This window comes from Hydra viridissima, unplaced genomic scaffold (assembly GCF_058129835.1).
Source record: "Hydra viridissima isolate aposymbiotic clone 2 unplaced genomic scaffold, HvirCarnegie_v1 scaffold_16, whole genome shotgun sequence".
Classification (NCBI taxonomy): domain Eukaryota; kingdom Metazoa; phylum Cnidaria; class Hydrozoa; order Anthoathecata; family Hydridae; genus Hydra; species Hydra viridissima.
Genome location: NW_028324315.1, coordinates 3,364,297 through 3,387,182, shown reverse-complemented (window position 1 = coordinate 3,387,182; position 22,886 = coordinate 3,364,297). Strand labels below are relative to the sequence as shown.

Genomic DNA, 22,886 nt, shown 5'->3' with positions numbered 1-22,886 from the left:
AAGTTTCCAATGCCTTAACAATAATCTTTGAACAGGTGTGTAGCTATGAAATTAGCCTTTGGTATTGTTTAGATTGCCGTTTTGGAACGATTGCAACATAGCCTGAATGTTTGGCAACACACCGCTGCTCGCGATTGTAACACCAAACAACAGCTTGTTTAACTTCTTCGTCGTTGCGAACAGCTAGCTGCAAACGACGAGGAATGATCCTGGCTCTCTGGTTATCGCGTGCAGCATTACCAGCTAGCTGTAAGATTTTCGGCGGAGAGGTTTTCAAAAACTCCAGCTAAGTAGATGGTGCGCCTAAACCGATGAGATTAGACACGACCAACAGGAAACTGAAGAAAGCCACTCTTAGCCTTAGCTTTTCCTCCTTTTCCACGTGCTAACATTTTGTTTTCTACTGAAAACAGACTGACAGACTAGAGATCTCGTGCGGCTTTTTGTTAAACAGAAAAGAGTTTTTTAACCAATAGTAAAAAAGAAATAAACAATGCTCAAATGACGTAATCTTTTAAAAACCAATAGAAGTGCGTAGAACGGAAAAGTTATCAAGTTGGAAACCACAAATCTACTTTAAATTAAATCCAGTTGCAATGCAATGAAAACAAAGAAGAAAAAACTTTCACTGCTAAGCTCGTCGAAATGATCTGACGCACCAAAAGCCGGAGGAAAACAAGCGCCAAAGGTGGCAAAAAAAGGCGAGAAGCGCGCTGGTAAGAAAGGCGGAAAAGTCGCTGGAACTGGTGACAAGAAGCGCAAGAGAAAGAGACGAGAGTCTTATGCCACACAAATTTTAAAAACATTATACGCATTAGAAAATGGGTTCAAATGAAAATATCTGTTGCAATCGTTATATTTTATGGAGCAAACATCGCCGAGAACAAATTAGCTGCTGAAATAAAATACTCGAGTTGTTCTAATCCGTCTTAGTCTATGAACAACTGAAAACCTATTTGTTTTTTGTTGTTGTTGTTTTTTTGTTTGACTTGTTTTTTTTCTTCATTTTTTTTTTTTTTTTCTTTTTTAGAAACGAAAACTATAAGAACTCTATTCCTGCAAAAAAAAAAAAAAAAAAAAAATTTTAGCAAATTACTATTGGCTCCTAGTATTGTTTGTTTGTCACCATGTTTGTGTGCGTCAAGAATGTATAAATTGCATTCAGAATTGTCAATCAAACCAGAGTCCGATTTTTCTTTTTCATTTCTTCGTTGATGATTATAGAAAGACAAACAGCAGCACATTTCTTCCTTCCAGGCGTTGTATACTTATTTAATTATATTCTTATTGGCGCTTACAAGACAGTTAATGTAGTCTTTTGTGGTAAATTTTAAAACTATTAAGCATTAATTGGATAGTTACGAAATAACGAATGTTGTTAATGCTGGTAAGAAAATACTAATAACGAGGAAGTGGATGCAATGTGCTACCGTTAGTACTAACCATAATTTGATCACAAATGGAAAAGAAAGAAAAGAAAACAAAAAACTGTTTGAATAATTTCTTTTGAATAACGAATGTTTTTCTTTAGGAAGGTTGCAGAAAATAAAAGATTGAGAGAGCTTAACTACTTCTTGATTAGAATATGACCATTTTATGTGCAACTGAGGCAGAACATGGTTTTTAAAAATCATTATTCAGATTTAATCATTAGATCTTGCTAAAATTTTTGTTTTTTTTGTCATTAAATGCAAAAAATCTAACTTCTGCTTTTTTTTAAAAAAGAATCACACAAAGGCTTGGGCACTAGTATGAAACCGCAAGCTCTAAGATATCTAAAAGCATGCACTATCTTCCGACCATTCGCTGGGCACGGAAAAAACACATACTACATTTTAGTCACTGTGTATTAAGGTATGCATCAAATACTTGCCAATCGTATTTCGTTCATTTCGGGGTTTCGGGAAGGGGAACAATCAAATAAAAAAAAAAAAGCCTAAGATCGAATGATCGCGTACACTTTTCATCATTTAACTGACAGGTAAACTGAAGGAGTTACTACGCTCCACGAATTTAGTTTAACTTAGTTACTTAGTTACTACGATCTTAGTTTAACAACGGTGTAGTGGTTACGCGCAGTCCTACTAAAGTTATTGGTGTCGGCCTAGCGTCAAGGAGCCGTAAAGGTGCTTTTGGTTTGGTTTGTTTCGAATTAAAAAAAAAAAAAAAAAAAAAAATGGAAGAAAAGAGTATCTAAGACAAAACCAAGACAAGTGAGTTTAGAGGAGTTCCATTTAAGTTTTTATCATTTATCAAGAATGCTTTAAGTAACAAAAAGTACTGCGCTACTTATTTTCAATGTTTTCTACCTTATATTTTAAAACTTGAAGCAGTTTAGCCACTACTGTTTTGTACACTTTACTCTCTCAAGTCTTCAAAAATACTTAAAAATAGTTCCTGATTAAAAAAAAAAATAATGCTTAGAAATAAATTTGCATTTTTAGGGGTAGTCACAAGAGACTTTCAGAGTCCGTCTTGAGTTCCTGAAATATCTGTATTAAAATCTGCACTACCACTGCTACTACTCCTACTACTGCTACTCACAAGAGCATCCCAGTGAGCGAGGAAAAGTGAGGAGTTCTTCTCGCTCGTATCGGTGAGTGAAACAGAAGAAGCATCTTTCTGAGAATTTCTTCTTCTAGTTTGTTCACAGCTTTATTTCTTTTACAGTTAAACTGACACAAGGCCAACAAATGAATGGTCAATTAGGGATACTTTTCAATGGACAATCTGTCCACTTCTTTAAAACAATCCTTTAGTTTGATGAAAGATACGTGACAATTTTTTTTTTAAAAAATGGCATGTTCAATGCACTTTGAATCAAACCTTTTGTTTGGCTTTTTCATAACATGGCTTTTCAATGTTTTACAGAGTTTCTGTTAAAATTAACCCAGCCTCAGGTAGCAAGTCTAAGCATTGAAAATAAAATGTCGAAAGTACTGAATTTTGAGTGTACATATGGTTCTGGGGCAAGGTTGGTTAAGGGTTAAGTTAGGTTAGCATCAGACTTGGCTCAATTGTGGCTGTAACTTAATTGTAATTAAATGTATTTTCATGAAGTAATTGTTATTGTATTTTATAAGGTACAGTCACAAGTAATTGTAATAATATGACTTGTAAGTGAATTACAAGTGCAAGTCATTGTAATTCAGTTGCTATTAAAATTTCAAGTAATCGTAATTCAATTACATTTACAATTGAAATTGACCCAAGTCTGCTAGATAATATTTTTAACTTTGTTCTCCATCAATCCTGAGGTTCTATAATTTAAGCAAATACATTTTTAGGCTTGATTTAGGTTGGGCAATATGTAAAATTTTTTAAAAAAACTTTGCATTCTTCCATTCACCACACTCTGTGAGTTTGTGAAAAATCGAGATATGATGTGCAAGGCTTTTCATGATTTTCTTCGTTATCTCTGCCATAAATTCATTAGTTGGCCTGACAATCTACAATTGCTCGATTGCAAAGTTCCCTGCAGTTTTCTGTATGGCTCTGTGGCTATTAGCATGAATAGAAATCAATTTGTTGACATTCCACCTGATTATGATGAAGGCTAGCTAAATCTTCCAGTATGGTGCTATCTCTATCAGTCCCATGGTTATCTGTGGTCCAGGACTGAGAGCGCACTGTTTAAATGTCCTAAGGTATTGGCATGACGCATGGATGCATGAATATATGTATCAATGCATGCATGCATGCATGCATGCATGTATGTATGTATGTATGTATGTATGTATGTATGGAAGTTTGTTTGTATGTATGTATGTATGTATGTATGTATGTATGTATGTATGTATGTATGGAAAATTGTATGTATGGAAGTATGTATGCACGTTTGTGTGTATGCATGCATTACTTTTGCTAACATGATGCTGTCAACTGTAATTTAGGGTCATAAGTTTGTCCTTTTCCATTTGTTGTTTGATGTTTTGAGTGTTTTAGGTCACTTTTTTAAATTGTTTTACCTTTTTGTCAGTAAACATTTAAGGAGTTCATTTCTTCCAATAAAATGCTTTGTTTAATTTATATGTAAACAGAAATATTTCAAAAATATTTCTTGCTACTCAGTTTAAAGTCTTAAATTAGTTTACACCGTCCAAATTTCTAAACTTCAACTTTGTTTTTTAGATTTTAGTTTGTGAGAAATTGCTATTTGAGGCTAATGACAAACAAATCTTCCTAAGCTCTGCTGTTTTGGTGATGGATTAAAGTACCATCGTTACAACAGATGAAAAGAACATTTAAATACAGAGGTTCTCCAAATGTTTTTTGACAGAAAAAATCTGTCGGGGCGCTAGTATTTTGAGTTGATTTTGGATTGTTCAACTTGGCTTTTGATCGCATTATGCATTTGAATCTGCTGCTGCCCAGTGTTATTTTTAAATCTTGGTTAGTTGGGTTATTTCTGAAAGAAGGTTAAAAAACCCAAATGTTTTAGAATGAAATTGTTGCAGTTTTAGTTTCATACAACGAGCCCATGTTTTCATTGTTCAAACTTACAGTTACCCATCGACTTATTCAAATGCCCACAAGTTTTTTCGTTCAAAGGGAGGGAGCCAGCACACAAATTCGTTGAAAAAGTATCGCTTCTCGGCCTAATGGCTAAGATCAAGTGTAGTATCTGTTCTTATCAGTTTAATATCTGGTACGCCGGCATAGTCCGGCTCATATATTAATCTGATTTTTGGCATTTGGTCAAGGGATCGTAGGTTTACCTCGCCCTGACCGCGGGTTGCCTCGGCGTTGCACTACTGCTGAGTGCGGCCCATTAAAAAGAGAAAAAAAAAAAAACGGAACGATGCGGTTAGGGTCCAATCAAAAAACCACAATTGCGAAGATTGGGGCACGTCCGAGGCTCCCCACACAACGGGAAAGGCATACTTACCTGACGGGGAAGTAAACCTGATCAACATGGGGCTTCTTCCAGGGTGAGGCTCTTGCATTGCACTTCGCCTGGGCTGACCCCTGCGATTACCGCTAACGTCGGTAACTCGACCGTACAATTTCTGGTAGTGGGGGCCTGCGTTCGCGCTCGCCCCCTTTAAAGATGCAAAAAAAAAAACCCTCACTCAGCCCTCTATGAGTTACTGGACGTAAACGAGTATTTGAGAAAAGGTATGTTTTATGTGTATTTATATGTTATGTATATATCCTCGAGTGAAGATTTGTCAGTGAGAAGGTAAACAAAGCCTCCTAAAAGTGTAAACACATTTTATTTCGTTCAAAAGTTCTTTGTTGTTGTTTTGTTTTTTTTCTTATAAAATCAATGAAAATCTAGTCGCAACCAGTAAGCGTGATCGAACGGCTGCAACACCAGAAATCATTCAATGAATGGCTGTAATAAAAAAACAATAATGGTAATAATTGTTGAAAGAAAAAAAAATAGTCGCAATAATAAAAATATGATAATAATAGTAAGATTGAAAATAATAACAATCGTAATAATGGTAATAAAAGATGATGATAGCAATAACAGACTAATAATAATACCAACAGCAATGATAATAACGATAATAACAATAGTAATAATCATAAAAAATAAGTAATGGCAATAACAAACTAACAGTAATGATAGTAACAACAATAGTAACAATTTCCATCCATTTTTGTATATTTCATATTGGATTCTGGTATATTTTTTGACTTGTAGTTTATGACTTGAAAACAGCTATTATTGCATGTTTTGATAAGTTGCAGCAAGTCTACAAATCAACTTCGCGTAAGTTTCCAATGCCTTAACAATAATCTTTGAACAGGTGTGTAGCTATGAAATTAGCCTTTGGTATTGTTTAGATTGCCGTTTTGGAACGATTGCAACATAGCCTGAATGTTTGGCAACACACCGCTGCTCGCGATTGTAACACCAAACAACAGCTTGTTTAACTTCTTCGTCGTTGCGAACAGCTAGCTGCAAACGACGAGGAATGATCCTGGCTCTCTGGTTATCGCGTGCAGCATTACCAGCTAGCTGTAAGATTTTCGGCGGAGAGGTTTTCAAAAACTCCAGCTAAGTAGATGGTGCGCCTAAACCGATGAGATTAGACACGACCAACAGGAAACTGAAGAAAGCCACTCTTAGCCTTAGCTTTTCCTCCTTTTCCACGTGCTAACATTTTGTTTTCTACTGAAAACAGACTGACAGACTAGAGATCTCGTGCGGCTTTTTGTTAAACAGAAAAGAGTTTTTTAACCAATAGTAAAAAAGAAATAAACAATGCTCAAATGACGTAATCTTTTAAAAACCAATAGAAGTGCGTAGAACGGAAAAGTTATCAAGTTGGAAACCACAAATCTACTTTAAATTAAATCCAGTTGCAATGCAATGAAAACAAAGAAGAAAAAACTTTCACTGCTAAGCTCGTCGAAATGATCTGACGCACCAAAAGCCGGAGGAAAACAAGCGCCAAAGGTGGCAAAAAAAGGCGAGAAGCGCGCTGGTAAGAAAGGCGGAAAAGTCGCTGGAACTGGTGACAAGAAGCGCAAGAGAAAGAGACGAGAGTCTTATGCCACACAAATTTTAAAAACATTATACGCATTAGAAAATGGGTTCAAATGAAAATATCTGTTGCAATCGTTATATTTTATGGAGCAAACATCGCCGAGAACAAATTAGCTGCTGAAATAAAATACTCGAGTTGTTCTAATCCGTCTTAGTCTATGAACAACTGAAAACCTATTTGTTTTTTGTTGTTGTTGTTTTTTTGTTTGACTTGTTTTTTTTCTTCATTTTTTTTTTTTTTTTCTTTTTTAGAAACGAAAACTATAAGAACTCTATTCCTGCAAAAAAAAAAAAAAAAAAAAAATTTTAGCAAATTACTATTGGCTCCTAGTATTGTTTGTTTGTCACCATGTTTGTGTGCGTCAAGAATGTATAAATTGCATTCAGAATTGTCAATCAAACCAGAGTCCGATTTTTCTTTTTCATTTCTTCGTTGATGATTATAGAAAGACAAACAGCAGCACATTTCTTCCTTCCAGGCGTTGTATACTTATTTAATTATATTCTTATTGGCGCTTACAAGACAGTTAATGTAGTCTTTTGTGGTAAATTTTAAAACTATTAAGCATTAATTGGATAGTTACGAAATAACGAATGTTGTTAATGCTGGTAAGAAAATACTAATAACGAGGAAGTGGATGCAATGTGCTACCGTTAGTACTAACCATAATTTGATCACAAATGGAAAAGAAAGAAAAGAAAACAAAAAACTGTTTGAATAATTTCTTTTGAATAACGAATGTTTTTCTTTAGGAAGGTTGCAGAAAATAAAAGATTGAGAGAGCTTAACTACTTCTTGATTAGAATATGACCATTTTATGTGCAACTGAGGCAGAACATGGTTTTTAAAAATCATTATTCAGATTTAATCATTAGATCTTGCTAAAATTTTTGTTTTTTTTGTCATTAAATGCAAAAAATCTAACTTCTGCTTTTTTTTAAAAAAGAATCACACAAAGGCTTGGGCACTAGTATGAAACCGCAAGCTCTAAGATATCTAAAAGCATGCACTATCTTCCGACCATTCGCTGGGCACGGAAAAAACACATACTACATTTTAGTCACTGTGTATTAAGGTATGCATCAAAATCACGGAAAAAACACATACTACAATTTAGTCACTGTGTATTAAGGTATTGCATCGAGAATTATAGTGAATAGTGAAAACAGTTATTTTTATAACTATCTGGCTTACTTTGTTACTTGGCGTGTGGATATTTAGTTTTTGGCTTACTTATTTGGTTGGCTTTATTTACTTTATGGCTTCTGCAAGTATGGAAGTTGATATCGAAAAGACTCTTATCAAACCTCCCATCAGCTACGCAAGTGCTGTTGGCTCAAACGCTGTTTCTTCTCAACCCAAACTAAACAAGGTTAATCTTGGTGTTTTCAACACAAGAACTTCGTACAACGAAAATGCATCAGTTCTTGTTTGTTGCTATGGAGACCTTAACTGCAACATCCAAGACTTTATCATAGCTTTAAAAGCCAAAAACCTTCTTTCTTCTGTGTGGGGTATTACAAGGCACTTCTCACACCGCCAATTTGAGTTTGCCCTTCACTGTAGTAATGATCTTACATATTTTCTTACAAGTGAAATTGTCATCAAAGGAGTTTCTCTTAAGTTCAAGCAGAAATACATCCCTAAGGTCCATGTATTGGTACAAAACATACCAATTGGAATCCTTAGGAACGGCTGCACGAGCGCTTTGTCTGCATTAGCAACTCACCTCGCAAAAGGAAGAGGAAATGTCGACTCCTTTTACTATCAAAAAGTTAAGGTGGAGGGCGAGGAAATATGCACCGGAAATGTCATAATAATTATATCAAATTGGAATAATCCAAACATAAACCCCTTGCCCAGATATGAGAACGTGGACGGTTTGACCCTGCGATATAAACACAGAGGTCAACCAGAAATGAAAACAACATCGGAATACATTGAAAAGACAAATGATACAAAAGTTTCCACCCCACCAACTCTCGAAATTCAACAAGTTCCAACAAAACGGGTGGAAGCCGAAGTTCCAGTCATTCCTCCCCCTACAGAGGCGGAATCCGAAAATGCTGAAACCAGTGATTTCCGACCTTCCTTCACGCGAAAGCGGCAGAGAGGAAGAAGGGAAAAGACGAACCCAAAGAAATCTATTCAAAGAAATACAACTCTACCTGCAGTAATTGACAGTGACATTGATTTTAATATTGAGGACGAGTCCAAAAATGCTAACTTTAAAAATCAAACCAGCGTTGCAGATCAAAATGTCGAAGAAGATGCTGACCTGAGTTTTGACGAAGAGGATATCACCACTTCAAGATGTGTGGAAGAAACTCAGTGAGTCCTTTTCCTTTTCTACTCCTTTTACTATTTTTTTTAACTCATGATCTTAATCTGCTATATCCTTTCTTCTCTTCTAAGTATTTTTTATCAGCTTTAGTTATGCCTTTCCAAAATATGAGTAATAATTTAAAACTTTGTTTAAAATGTCATATGAACTTTTCTTCATTTTACATCAATTTTGTTATTTGCCAAAAGTGCTTAAGCGAACTTGCGAAAAACGCAAACTGGTCCTCTCCTCCATGGCGCTTAATATTTTAACATGCAACATACGCGGGTTGAACAACCCGACAAAACGCACCAATTTTTTCGGGTTTCTCCAAAATTCCTCCTATGATCTTATCCTCCTTCAGGAAACGGGCTCCGGACCCACCACAGCAAAACAGTGGAGTGACGAATGGTCGGGTGCGTCCATCTGGAACTCGGGTCCCAGCAGCTCGAGTTGTGGGGTGGCTATCCTCTGCAAGTCCAATATTCAACTAAACGAACTAAAAAGGGATAACCATGGTAGAATATTAAGCGCCATAATTTGCTTTGAAAAACACGACATGCATATCATCAACGTATACGCACCGAACATCCCAAGCGACCGTTACGATTTTTTTGACGGACTGCATGACTATTCACAAAACACAGGACTCCCCATCATATTAGCAGGCGACTTTAATATGGTGGAAAACGTTACGCTAGACACACAAGACTCAAACTATGCAAACTATCACACCACCGGAACAGTACAACTAGACAACTTCAAAAACCGCTACAAACTAACAGACGTATGGCGCGCGAAACACAAGGACAAACGGGCTTACACTTGGACAAACAATAACGTCAAATGCAGACTGGACAGAATTTACTGCCGACATGACGACGCGACAAGAGCGACGCGCACAGACATATTGACAAACACTTTCTCCGATCACGACTTCATGACAACCACGCTCCATTTTAAAACGGTAAGGAGAGGACCAGGGTACTGGAAGCTAAATTGTTCCCTTATTGAAATCGAGGAAGTCAAACAAAACATCAAAACTCTAATTCGCGACCTGCGCGCAAAGAAATCATCCTACTCTTCCACTCTGAGTTGGTGGGATGATTTCAAAGCGCTTATTGCGGCGGAACTGCAAAAGAACGCAGCGCAAGCAGGCCAAACCAAAATACGCGAAATCAGGCGCCTTCAACATCACCTTCACCACCTAGAAAAAAATATTTTGGCGAACGCGGATGATATCAGCGACACGCGAGAAAAACTTTTTGATTTGCAGTTCCCTGGCGTAAGCGTGCGCACAAAACAGAAACTGCTAGAAGAGGGCGAAAGGCCGTCAAATTTCCTTGTCAATCTTGAGAAGTCGCAGCAAAAACGTAAGACCATATCCGAAATACGGAAAAGCGACGGATCATTGACAAGTGAGCCTGGTGAAATTCTACACTCCCTCAAAACCTATTATCAAAACCTGTTCACGAAAACAGAACTCTGTAAAAACAGTCAAGACTACGTTCTGGCCCATATCAAGAACGCTCTAAGCGCTGAGGAGAACCAACTACTCAACGAGCGCCTAACAAAACAAGAGCTAAAGGCGGCGCTGAACAGGTTTGAAAACGGAAAGTCACCAGGCTATGACGGTCTTCCGGCCGAGTTCTATAAAACCTTCTGGCAGGATCTGGAAGACGATTTCGAAGAGCTCGCCAACCATATTTTATTCACAGAAAAACAAACCACACCATCCATGAGAAAATCCATCATATCGCTCATTCCAAAACAAGGTGACTTAACAGACCAGAAAAACTGGCGCCCCATTTCCCTCCTTGGCGCGGACTATAAGATAATAACAAAAGCTCTCGCGCTAAGGCTGTCAAAAGTGATGGGAAAAATCATAGAGCCAAACCAAACGTGCGGCATCCCGGGAAGAAACATCTTTTCAAACTTACACCTAGTCCGGGATTTAATAGAATACGCTGAGCTTAAACAAACTCCATGTTTCATCTTGTCCATCGACCAAGAAAAGGCTTTGATAAAGTCGATCGCTCCTTTCTTATCAAAATTCTAGAAAAATACAATTTAGGCAAGAACTTCATCTCGTTCATAACCACTCTTTACTCTAACGTCTCAGCATCTATCATCAATGGCGGATTCTTATCACCGTTCTTCCATACAGAGCGCGGTGTCAGGCAGGGCGATCCGCTGTCGCTGCTGTTATACGTTTTCGTCGCGGAAACGCTAGCTCTGCTGGTCAGAGCGGATGACGGCATCGAGGGCTATCCTTTGCCTGGCACATCAAAACCTTTAAAAATCCAGCAGTATGCCGACGACTCTCTTCTTTTCGCCAGAAACGGCAAGTCTGTTCAAAATTTCTTCCGGAAGGTAAGTATCTTTCAAAAAGCCAGCGGTTCTATTATAAACGCTTCTAAAACGAGAGGTTTGGCTCTGGGCGGTTTCGAACCCGTTTCCGACGCTAGTCTAAAAGACATAGCTTGGACGAACGGGAACGGAATGAAAATTCTGGGAGTCACCTTTCATGCAAAACTATCGCAAACCATAAACTCAAACTGGACAACAACACTAAACAAGGTTGAAAAAACTTTAAATTTTCTGAGACTCCGCCTGGTATCATTGAGAGGAAAAGCCTTGCTTTATAATGCTTTGGGTCTGTCGAAGGTATGGTTTTTGGCAAACACACTCCCCATGCCTAAATGGGTTGAGACACGCCTACACGCCACCATCTTTGACAACCTTTGGCAAAAACAAAATTACAACCCTGTTAAAAGAAGCACTCTTTTCCTCCCTACCAAAAGCGGAGGTCTTGGTATACTCTCACCAAAAGACCAATGTCTCGCGCTACACCTAAAAACTCTGTTTCAACTGAGACAGAGATGCGCTGGAGACACACATGACTGCCATCATCTCTATAAATACTGGTTGGCGAGCTCTTTGACAAAATTCACACACATACACCCTGACTGGACCTTTCTCAGACAAAACGACTTTCCAAAACACTGGGACGACAAAACGCCACAATACTACAAAACAACAGTACAATACTTGACCGAACACCCATTCATATTTGACATAACTAACAAAACATGCAAATCCATATACACACAAATAACAAAAAACAAAAAGACGGTTGTGACTGCAGAACGCTACTGGACTGGAGTGACGAAAACAAAACTGCCCTTTACATTAATTTGGAAAAGGAACTTTACTTCGCATGCACACGGTACGACCCAAAACATACTTTACAGATTCTTACACAACAGTCTACCGACAGCGACTTTACTAACGAGAAACTCACGACAAAAATCATTCAAAAACAAAAACTGCACAACATGCGGGCGCGTAGAAGACGCGATTCACATCTTCACCCTTTGTCCTCCCTCGGTTGAAATTTGGGAATATTTCAAACACATTTACAAATCCTTCGTGCCGAGCAGAATAATAAAACCGGCAAATTCTATTTTTCTTCTCGACATTGCGCATTTGTCGGAGAGGCACCCGGTGTCGCGTTTGCTTCTGACGCTCACTCAGATCATAATGGGTGAGATATGGAGCGGACGCTGCCACGCGGTGCTAAGAAAAGGAAAAGTAGATTCACAAAATATTATCCGAAAAATCGTTAATAAAATTAAAGATTTAATAAAGAGAAAGTATGACCATCACGCAGAAAGAAACACCTTAAACATCTTTTGTGATCATTTCTGTCATATGGACATTCTATGTTCCCTTAAAGATGGAAAACTTAAAATCAACATTTAAAATCTCTCAAACGGTAAAATTTAAAACATAAACGCCGTTCATAAAATCTCTTTAATAAATCCTTTTGATCCTATGATCTTATACTAAATCTAACTTAAACCAATATGATATGAGAAATCATATCATATTACTTTATCTATACCTCTTTCTATTCTCTAAAAACTATTTAACATCTCAAACACCATGTCCTTATTTTTGCTACTTTTCTCTCTTTCCCCAATCCTTTCTTTCTCTATATTTTCCTTCTAAAGAGAAAAAAAAAAAAAAAAAAAAAAAAAAAACATAACAAATTTCCACTCCTCCACCAGACGGAAATATTTATTATCAAAAACGAAAAACTTTGTACAAATAACATTGTAAATAATATTTATGTATATATAAAACGGTAAAAAAAATGTAAATAATTATATATTGTAAATATATCAAGAAAAAAAAAAAAAAAAAAAAAAAAATGCATCAAATACTTGCCAATCGTATTTCGTTCATTTCGGGGTTTCGGGAAGGGGAACAATCAAATAAAAAAAAAAAAGCCTAAGATCGAATGATCGCGTACACTTTTCATCATTTAACTGACAGGTAAACTGAAGGAGTTACTACGCTCCACGAATTTAGTTTAACTTAGTTACTTAGTTACTACGATCTTAGTTTAACAACGGTGTGTAGTGGTTACGCGCAGTCCTACTAAAGTTATTGGTGTCGGCCTAGCGTCAAGGAGCCGTAAAGGTGCTTTTGGTTTGGTTTGTTTCGAATTAAAAAAAAAAAAAAAAAAAAAAATGGAAGAAAAGAGTATCTAAGACAAAACCAAGACAAGTGAGTTTAGAGGAGTTCCATTTAAGTTTTTATCATTTATCAAGAATGCTTTAAGTAACAAAAAGTACTGCGCTACTTATTTTCAATGTTTTCTACCTTATATTTTAAAACTTGAAGCAGTTTAGCCACTACTGTTTTGTACACTTTACTCTCTCAAGTCTTCAAAAATACTTAAAAATAGTTCCTGATTAAAAAAAAAAATAATGCTTAGAAATAAATTTGCATTTTTAGGGGTAGTCACAAGAGACTTTCAGAGTCCGTCTTGAGTTCCTGAAATATCTGTATTAAAATCTGCACTACCACTGCTACTACTCCTACTACTGCTACTCACAAGAGCATCCCAGTGAGCGAGGAAAAGTGAGGAGTTCTTCTCGCTCGTATCGGTGAGTGAAACAGAAGAAGCATCTTTCTGAGAATTTCTTCTTCTAGTTTGTTCACAGCTTTATTTCTTTTACAGTTAAACTGACACAAGGCCAACAAATGAATGGTCAATTAGGGATACTTTTCAATGGACAATCTGTCCACTTCTTTAAAACAATCCTTTAGTTTGATGAAAGATACGTGACAATTTTTTTTTTAAAAAATGGCATGTTCAATGCACTTTGAATCAAACCTTTTGTTTGGCTTTTTCATAACATGGCTTTTCAATGTTTTACAGAGTTTCTGTTAAAATTAACCCAGCCTCAGGTAGCAAGTCTAAGCATTGAAAATAAAATGTCGAAAGTACTGAATTTTGAGTGTACATATGGTTCTGGGGCAAGGTTGGTTAAGGGTTAAGTTAGGTTAGCATCAGACTTGGCTCAATTGTGGCTGTAACTTAATTGTAATTAAATGTATTTTCATGAAGTAATTGTTATTGTATTTTATAAGGTACAGTCACAAGTAATTGTAATAATATGACTTGTAAGTGAATTACAAGTGCAAGTCATTGTAATTCAGTTGCTATTAAAATTTCAAGTAATCGTAATTCAATTACATTTACAATTGAAATTGACCCAAGTCTGCTAGATAATATTTTTAACTTTGTTCTCCATCAATCCTGAGGTTCTATAATTTAAGCAAATACATTTTTAGGCTTGATTTAGGTTGGGCAATATGTAAAATTTTTTAAAAAAACTTTGCATTCTTCCATTCACCACACTCTGTGAGTTTGTGAAAAATCGAGATATGATGTGCAAGGCTTTTCATGATTTTCTTCGTTATCTCTGCCATAAATTCATTAGTTGGCCTGACAATCTACAATTGCTCGATTGCAAAGTTCCCTGCAGTTTTCTGTATGGCTCTGTGGCTATTAGCATGAATAGAAATCAATTTGTTGACATTCCACCTGATTATGATGAAGGCTAGCTAAATCTTCCAGTATGGTGCTATCTCTATCAGTCCCATGGTTATCTGTGGTCCAGGACTGAGAGCGCACTGTTTAAATGTCCTAAGGTATTGGCATGACGCATGGATGCATGAATATATGTATCAATGCATGCATGCATGCATGCATGCATGTATGTATGTATGTATGTATGTATGTATGTATGGAAGTTTGTGTATGTATGTATGTATGTATGTATGTATGTATGTATGTATGTATGTATGGAAAATTGTATGTATGGAAGTATGTATGCACGTTTGTGTGTATGCATGCATTACTTTTGCTAACATGATGCTGTCAACTGTAATTTAGGGTCATAAGTTTGTCCTTTTCCATTTGTTGTTTGATGTTTTGAGTGTTTTAGGTCACTTTTTTAAATTGTTTTACCTTTTTGTCAGTAAACATTTAAGGAGTTCATTTCTTCCAATAAAATGCTTTGTTTAATTTATATGTAAACAGAAATATTTCAAAAATATTTCTTGCTACTCAGTTTAAAGTCTTAAATTAGTTTACACCGTCCAAATTTCTAAACTTCAACTTTGTTTTTTAGATTTTAGTTTGTGAGAAATTGCTATTTGAGGCTAATGACAAACAAATCTTCCTAAGCTCTGCTGTTTTGGTGATGGATTAAAGTACCATCGTTACAACAGATGAAAAGAACATTTAAATACAGAGGTTCTCCAAATGTTTTTTGACAGAAAAAATCTGTCGGGGCGCTAGTATTTTGAGTTGATTTTGGATTGTTCAACTTGGCTTTTGATCGCATTATGCATTTGAATCTGCTGCTGCCCAGTGTTATTTTTAAATCTTGGTTAGTTGGGTTATTTCTGAAAGAAGGTTAAAAAACCCAAATGTTTTAGAATGAAATTGTTGCAGTTTTAGTTTCATACAACGAGCCCATGTTTTCATTGTTCAAACTTACAGTTACCCATCGACTTATTCAAATGCCCACAAGTTTTTTCGTTCAAAGGGAGGGAGCCAGCACACAAATTCGTTGAAAAAGTATCGCTTCTCGGCCTAATGGCTAAGATCAAGTGTAGTATCTGTTCTTATCAGTTTAATATCTGGTACGCCGGCATAGTCCGGCTCATATATTAATCTGATTTTTGGCATTTGGTCAAGGGATCGTAGGTTTACCTCGCCCTGACCGCGGGTTGCCTCGGCGTTGCACTACTGCTGAGTGCGGCCCATTAAAAAGAGAAAAAAAAAAAAACGGAACGATGCGGTTAGGGTCCAATCAAAAAACCACAATTGCGAAGATTGGGGCACGTCCGAGGCTCCCCACACAACGGGAAAGGCATACTTACCTGACGGGGAAGTAAACCTGATCAACATGGGGCTTCTTCCAGGGTGAGGCTCTTGCATTGCACTTCGCCTGGGCTGACCCCTGCGATTACCGCTAACGTCGGTAACTCGACCGTACAATTTCTGGTAGTGGGGGCCTGCGTTCGCGCTCGCCCCCTTTAAAGATGCAAAAAAAAAAACCCTCACTCAGCCCTCTATGAGTTACTGGACGTAAACGAGTATTTGAGAAAAGGTATGTTTTATGTGTATTTATATGTTATGTATATATCCTCGAGTGAAGATTTGTCAGTGAGAAGGTAAACAAAGCCTCCTAAAAGTGTAAACACATTTTATTTCGTTCAAAAGTTCTTTGTTGTTGTTTTGTTTTTTTTCTTATAAAATCAATGAAAATCTAGTCGCAACCAGTAAGCGTGATCGAACGGCTGCAACACCAGAAATCATTCAATGAATGGCTGTAATAAAAAAACAATAATGGTAATAATTGTTGAAAGAAAAAAAAATAGTCGCAATAATAAAAATATGATAATAATAGTAAGATTGAAAATAATAACAATCGTAATAATGGTAATAAAAGATGATGATAGCAATAACAGACTAATAATAATACCAACAGCAATGATAATAACGATAATAACAATAGTAATAATCATAAAAAATAAGTAATGGCAATAACAAACTAACAGTAATGATAGTAACAACAATAGTAACAATTTCCATCCATTTTTGTATATTTCATATTGGATTCTGGTATATTTTTTGACTTGTAGTTTATGACTTGAAAACAGCTATTATTGCATGTTTTGATAAGTTGCAGCAAGTCTACAAATCAACTTCGCGTAAGTTTCCAATGCCTTAACAATAATCTTTGAACAGGTGTGTAGCTATGAAATTAGCCTTTGGTATTGTTTAGATTGCCGTTTTGGAACGATTGCAACATAGCCTGAATGTTTGGCAACACACCGCTGCTCGCGATTGTAACACCAAACAACAGCTTGTTTAACTTCTTCGTCGTTGCGAACAGCTAGCTGCAAACGACGAGGAATGATCCTGGCTCTCTGGTTATCGCGTGCAGCATTACCAGCTAGCTGTAAGATTTTCGGCGGAGAGGTTTTCAAAAACTCCAGCTAAGTAGATGGTGCGCCTAAACCGATGAGATTAGACACGACCAATAGGAAACTGAAGAAAGCCACTCTTAGCCTTAGCTTTTCCTCCTTTTCCACGTGCTAACATTTTGTTTTCTACTGAAAACAGACTGACAGACTAGAGATCTCGTGCGGCTTTTTGTTAAACAGAAAAGAGTTTTTTAACCAATAGTAAAAAAGAAATAAACAATGCTCAAATGACGTAATCTTTTAAAAACCAATAGAAGTGCGTAGAACGGAAAAGTTATCAAGTTGGAAACCACAAATCTACTTTAAATTAAATCCAGTTGCAATGCAATGAAAACAAAGAAGAAAAAACTTTCACTGCTAAGCTCGTCGAAATGATCTGACGCACCAAAAGCCGGAGGAAAACAAGCGCCAAAGGTGGCAAAAAAAGGCGAGAAGCGCGCTGGTAAGAAAGGCGGAAAAGTCGCTGGAACTGGTGACAAGAAGCGCAAGAGAAAGAGACGAGAGTCTTATGCCACACAAATTTTAAAAACATTATACGCATTAGAAAATGGGTTCAAATGAAAATATCTGTTGCAATCGTTATATTTTATGGAGCAAACATCGCCGAGAACAAATTAGCTGCTGAAATAAAATACTCGAGTTGTTCTAATCCGTCTTAGTCTATGAACAACTGAAAACCTATTTGTTTTTTGTTGTTGTTGTTTTTTTGTTTGACTTGTTTTTTTTCTTCATTTTTTTTTTTTTTTTCTTTTTTAGAAACGAAAACTATAAGAACTCTATTCCTGCAAAAAAAAAAAAAAAAAAAAAATTTTAGCAAATTACTATTGGCTCCTAGTATTGTTTGTTTGTCACCATGTTTGTGTGCGTCAAGAATGTATAAATTGCATTCAGAATTGTCAATCAAACCAGAGTCCGATTTTTCTTTTTCATTTCTTCGTTGATGATTATAGAAAGACAAACAGCAGCACATTTCTTCCTTCCAGGCGTTGTATACTTATTTAATTATATTCTTATTGGCGCTTACAAGACAGTTAATGTAGTCTTTTGTGGTAAATTTTAAAACTATTAAGCATTAATTGGATAGTTACGAAATAACGAATGTTGTTAATGCTGGTAAGAAAATACTAATAACGAGGAAGTGGATGCAATGTGCTACCGTTAGTACTAACCATAATTTGATCACAAATGGAAAAGAAAGAAAAGAAAACAAAAAACTGTTTGAATAATTTCTTTTGAATAACGAATGTTTTTCTTTAGGAAGGTTGCAGAAAATAAAAGATTGAGAGAGCTTAACTACTTCTTGATTAGAATATGACCATTTTATGTGCAACTGAGGCAGAACATGGTTTTTAAAAATCATTATTCAGATTTAATCATTAGATCTTGCTAAAATTTTTGTTTTTTTTGTCATTAAATGCAAAAAATCTAACTTCTGCTTTTTTTTAAAAAAGAATCACACAAAGGCTTGGGCACTAGTATGAAACCGCAAGCTCTAAGATATCTAAAAGCATGCACTATCTTCCGACCATTCGCTGGGCACGGAAAAAACACATACTACATTTTAGTCACTGTGTATTAAGGTATGCATCAAATACTTGCCAATCGTATTTCGTTCATTTCGGGGTTTCGGGAAGGGGAACAATCAAATAAAAAAAAAAAAGCCTAAGATCGAATGATCGCGTACACTTTTCATCATTTAACTGACAGGTAAACTGAAGGAGTTACTACGCTCCACGAATTTAGTTTAACTTAGTTACTTAGTTACTACGATCTTAGTTTAACAACGGTGTAGTGGTTACGCGCAGTCCTACTAAAGTTATTGGTGTCGGCCTAGCGTCAAGGAGCCGTAAAGGTGCTTTTGGTTTGGTTTGTTTCGAATTAAAAAAAAAAAAAAAAAAAAAAATGGAAGAAAAGAGTATCTAAGACAAAACCAAGACAAGTGAGTTTAGAGGAGTTCCATTTAAGTTTTTATCATTTATCAAGAATGCTTTAAGTAACAAAAAGTACTGCGCTACTTATTTTCAATGTTTTCTACCTTATATTTTAAAACTTGAAGCAGTTTAGCCACTACTGTTTTGTACACTTTACTCTCTCAAGTCTTCAAAAATACTTAAAAATAGTTCCTGATTAAAAAAAAAAATAATGCTTAGAAATAAATTTGCATTTTTAGGGGTAGTCACAAGAGACTTTCAGAGTCCGTCTTGAGTTCCTGAAATATCTGTATTAAAATCTGCACTACCACTGCTACTACTCCTACTACTGCTACTCACAAGAGCATCCCAGTGAGCGAGGAAAAGTGAGGAGTTCTTCTCGCTCGTATCGGTGAGTGAAACAGAAGAAGCATCTTTCTGAGAATTTCTTCTTCTAGTTTGTTCACAGCTTTATTTCTTTTACAGTTAAACTGACACAAGGCCAACAAATGAATGGTCAATTAGGGATACTTTTCAATGGACAATCTGTCCACTTCTTTAAAACAATCCTTTAGTTTGATGAAAGATACGTGACAATTTTTTTTTTAAAAAATGGCATGTTCAATGCACTTTGAATCAAACCTTTTGTTTGGCTTTTTCATAACATGGCTTTTCAATGTTTTACAGAGTTTCTGTTAAAATTAACCCAGCCTCAGGTAGCAAGTCTAAGCATTGAAAATAAAATGTCGAAAGTACTGAATTTTGAGTGTACATATGGTTCTGGGGCAAGGTTGGTTAAGGGTTAAGTTAGGTTAGCATCAGACTTGGCTCAATTGTGGCTGTAACTTAATTGTAATTAAATGTATTTTCATGAAGTAATTGTTATTGTATTTTATAAGGTACAGTCACAAGTAATTGTAATAATATGACTTGTAAGTGAATTACAAGTGCAAGTCATTGTAATTCAGTTGCTATTAAAATTTCAAGTAATCGTAATTCAATTACATTTACAATTGAAATTGACCCAAGTCTGCTAGATAATATTTTTAACTTTGTTCTCCATCAATCCTGAGGTTCTATAATTTAAGCAAATACATTTTTAGGCTTGATTTAGGTTGGGCAATATGTAAAATTTTTTAAAAAAACTTTGCATTCTTCCATTCACCACACTCTGTGAGTTTGTGAAAAATCGAGATATGATGTGCAAGGCTTTTCATGATTTTCTTCGTTATCTCTGCCATAAATTCATTAGTTGGCCTGACAATCTACAATTGCTCGATTGCAAAGTTCCCTGCAGTTTTCTGTATGGCTCTGTGGCTATTAGCATGAATAGAAATCAATTTGTTGACATTCCACCTGATTATGATGAAGGCTAGCTAAATCTTCCAGTATGGTGCTATCTCTATCAGTCCCATGGTTATCTGTGGTCCAGGACTGAGAGCGCACTGTTTAAATGTCCTAAGGTATTGGCATGACGCATGGATGCATGAATATATGTATCAATGCATGCATGCATGCATGCATGCATGTATGTATGTATGTATGTATGTATGTATGTATGGAAGTTTGTTTGTATGTATGTATGTATGTATGTATGTATGTATGTATGTATGTATGGAAAATTGTATGTATGGAAGTATGTATGCACGTTTGTGTGTATGCATGCATTACTTTTGCTAACATGATGCTGTCAACTGTAATTTAGGGTCATAAGTTTGTCCTTTTCCATTTGTTGTTTGATGTTTTGAGTGTTTTAGGTCACTTTTTTAAATTGTTTTACCTTTTTGTCAGTAAACATTTAAGGAGTTCATTTCTTCCAATAAAATGCTTTGTTTAATTTATATGTAAACAGAAATATTTCAAAAATATTTCTTGCTACTCAGTTTAAAGTCTTAAATTAGTTTACACCGTCCAAATTTCTAAACTTCAACTTTGTTTTTTAGATTTTAGTTTGTGAGAAATTGCTATTTGAGGCTAATGACAAACAAATCTTCCTAAGCTCTGCTGTTTTGGTGATGGATTAAAGTACCATCGTTACAACAGATGAAAAGAACATTTAAATACAGAGGTTCTCCAAATGTTTTTTGACAGAAAAAATCTGTCGGGGCGCTAGTATTTTGAGTTGATTTTGGATTGTTCAACTTGGCTTTTGATCGCATTATGCATTTGAATCTGCTGCTGCCCAGTGTTATTTTTAAATCTTGGTTAGTTGGGTTATTTCTGAAAGAAGGTTAAAAAACCCAAATGTTTTAGAATGAAATTGTTGCAGTTTTAGTTTCATACAACGAGCCCATGTTTTCATTGTTCAAACTTACAGTTACCCATCGACTTATTCAAATGCCCACAAGTTTTTTCGTTCAAAGGGAGGGAGCCAGCACACAAATTCGTTGAAAAAGTATCGCTTCTCGGCCTAATGGCTAAGATCAAGTGTAGTATATTTTAGTGATTTTAGTAAAGTTTTTTAATAAAGTTATCTTGAGTTTCTTCTTATTGAGTTTTTAAAAAAATTAGTTTTACTTGCTTCGGTGGTTTATTTATGGTTTTGCATCTAGCTGCGAAGACTTAGAGACACCCCGCGTAAGAGACTATTTTCCTTCAAAACTTTTTTTCTCCTCCGCAGAGGCGAAAACGTAACTTTCTTCTGTAGCGAAGCCTTTGCTACAGAAACTTTTTAAAAAAACACTTACCCAAGTGAATAACTTTAAAGATATACAGCTCGCTGTATACCTTCTTTTCAATTTATTTTAAGCCGAATTTATTCGCAGAGTTTTCTCCTAGGTTTCTTTTGACAAAAACCTAGAACACTTTCCTTAGCTACCCTAGCTAAAACTTTCTTTAATACAGAAAAGAAAAAAAGAAAAACAAAAGAAAATCAATCAAAATGTCTAGCCAAAATAAAAGTGCTATATCTAAAGTCTCCCCTATTATCGAAAATGAAGAGTTTCTCATTAACCAGAAAAAAGCTAGCCCTGAGTCAAAACCAAAAGGAGCTACTTTATCTAAACCGCATTTTGCTGACCAATACGGAAGAAATTCCGAAGACCAGAACGTTTCCGCGGAAAACGTCCAAAAACAAATTAACGTGCCAACGCTATCTTTCGCCGAGGCTCTCAAAAGACCCCAATCAAATGGACAAATTTCAACATCGACAATCAAAACAACCGATTTGAAAAAGAAAAAAGAAGAAATACACCAAAGAATTTTTCACGCTAAGTCGTTCACACCAGACCAAACACCGTCTGGAATCGAAAAAAAAGTGAACGACATCACAAACACTATAACGAAAGAAACGGGTGCAGGATCCATCACCTCCATTCAATATAAAGGGAAGGGAGAGTACGCCATTGAAATGAAAACTAAAGAAATGGTGCAACATCTACTCCTCAAAGGGCTCCACTTCCCAGGGGATCCTCAGAAGGCGCCGACAAAAGCCAGACGAAACCCAGTGCTATTGATTACGATAAAGGCAGATGCCTCAATCCTTAATGAAGAAATCGCCGAAGCTCTTAGCCCCTACGGTAAGATAACTAATATTAATTATGGCTATTACAACAACAACAGAATTATACGGGACGGAAGGAGACTAGTACATATAATCCCAACGGTCAACTTAGACAAAATCCCCCCCACAGTACTTATAGACTTCCGAACACACCACCTATACTTTAGAGGTAAGACAACACAAACAAAAACAGTACAACATGAGACAGAAAAACTACTAGAGGACCTTGAAATATCGGACTCAGACATCGACACAGACATGTCACCAGACGAGGACGAAGACGGGGAAAT

General features: G+C 36.1%; 4 non-coding genes and 1 pseudogene across 4 annotated transcripts; all 5 read left to right on the top strand.

Moving 5' to 3' along the window:
• The first annotated feature begins 4,585 nt into the window (after window positions 1–4,585).
• On the top strand, window positions 4,586–4,777 carry LOC149877404 (U2 spliceosomal RNA). The gene has a single exon (XR_016448184.1). It is a non-coding gene; the product is annotated as a U2 spliceosomal RNA (small nuclear RNA).
• A 103-nt stretch (window positions 4,778–4,880) lies between these two features.
• LOC149877403 (U1 spliceosomal RNA) lies at window positions 4,881–5,044 on the top strand. The gene has a single exon (XR_016448175.1). It is a non-coding gene; the product is annotated as a U1 spliceosomal RNA (small nuclear RNA).
• A 10,727-nt stretch (window positions 5,045–15,771) lies between these two features.
• Window positions 15,772–15,963, top strand: LOC149877402 (U2 spliceosomal RNA). The gene has a single exon (XR_016448183.1). It is a non-coding gene; the product is annotated as a U2 spliceosomal RNA (small nuclear RNA).
• A 103-nt stretch (window positions 15,964–16,066) lies between these two features.
• LOC149877401 (U1 spliceosomal RNA) lies at window positions 16,067–16,230 on the top strand. The gene has a single exon (XR_016448174.1). It is a non-coding gene; the product is annotated as a U1 spliceosomal RNA (small nuclear RNA).
• Window positions 16,231–21,491: 5,261 nt separating this feature from the next.
• Window positions 21,492–21,573, top strand: LOC149877400 (U2 spliceosomal RNA; annotated as a pseudogene).
• The last annotated feature ends 1,313 nt before the right edge of the window (window positions 21,574–22,886 follow it).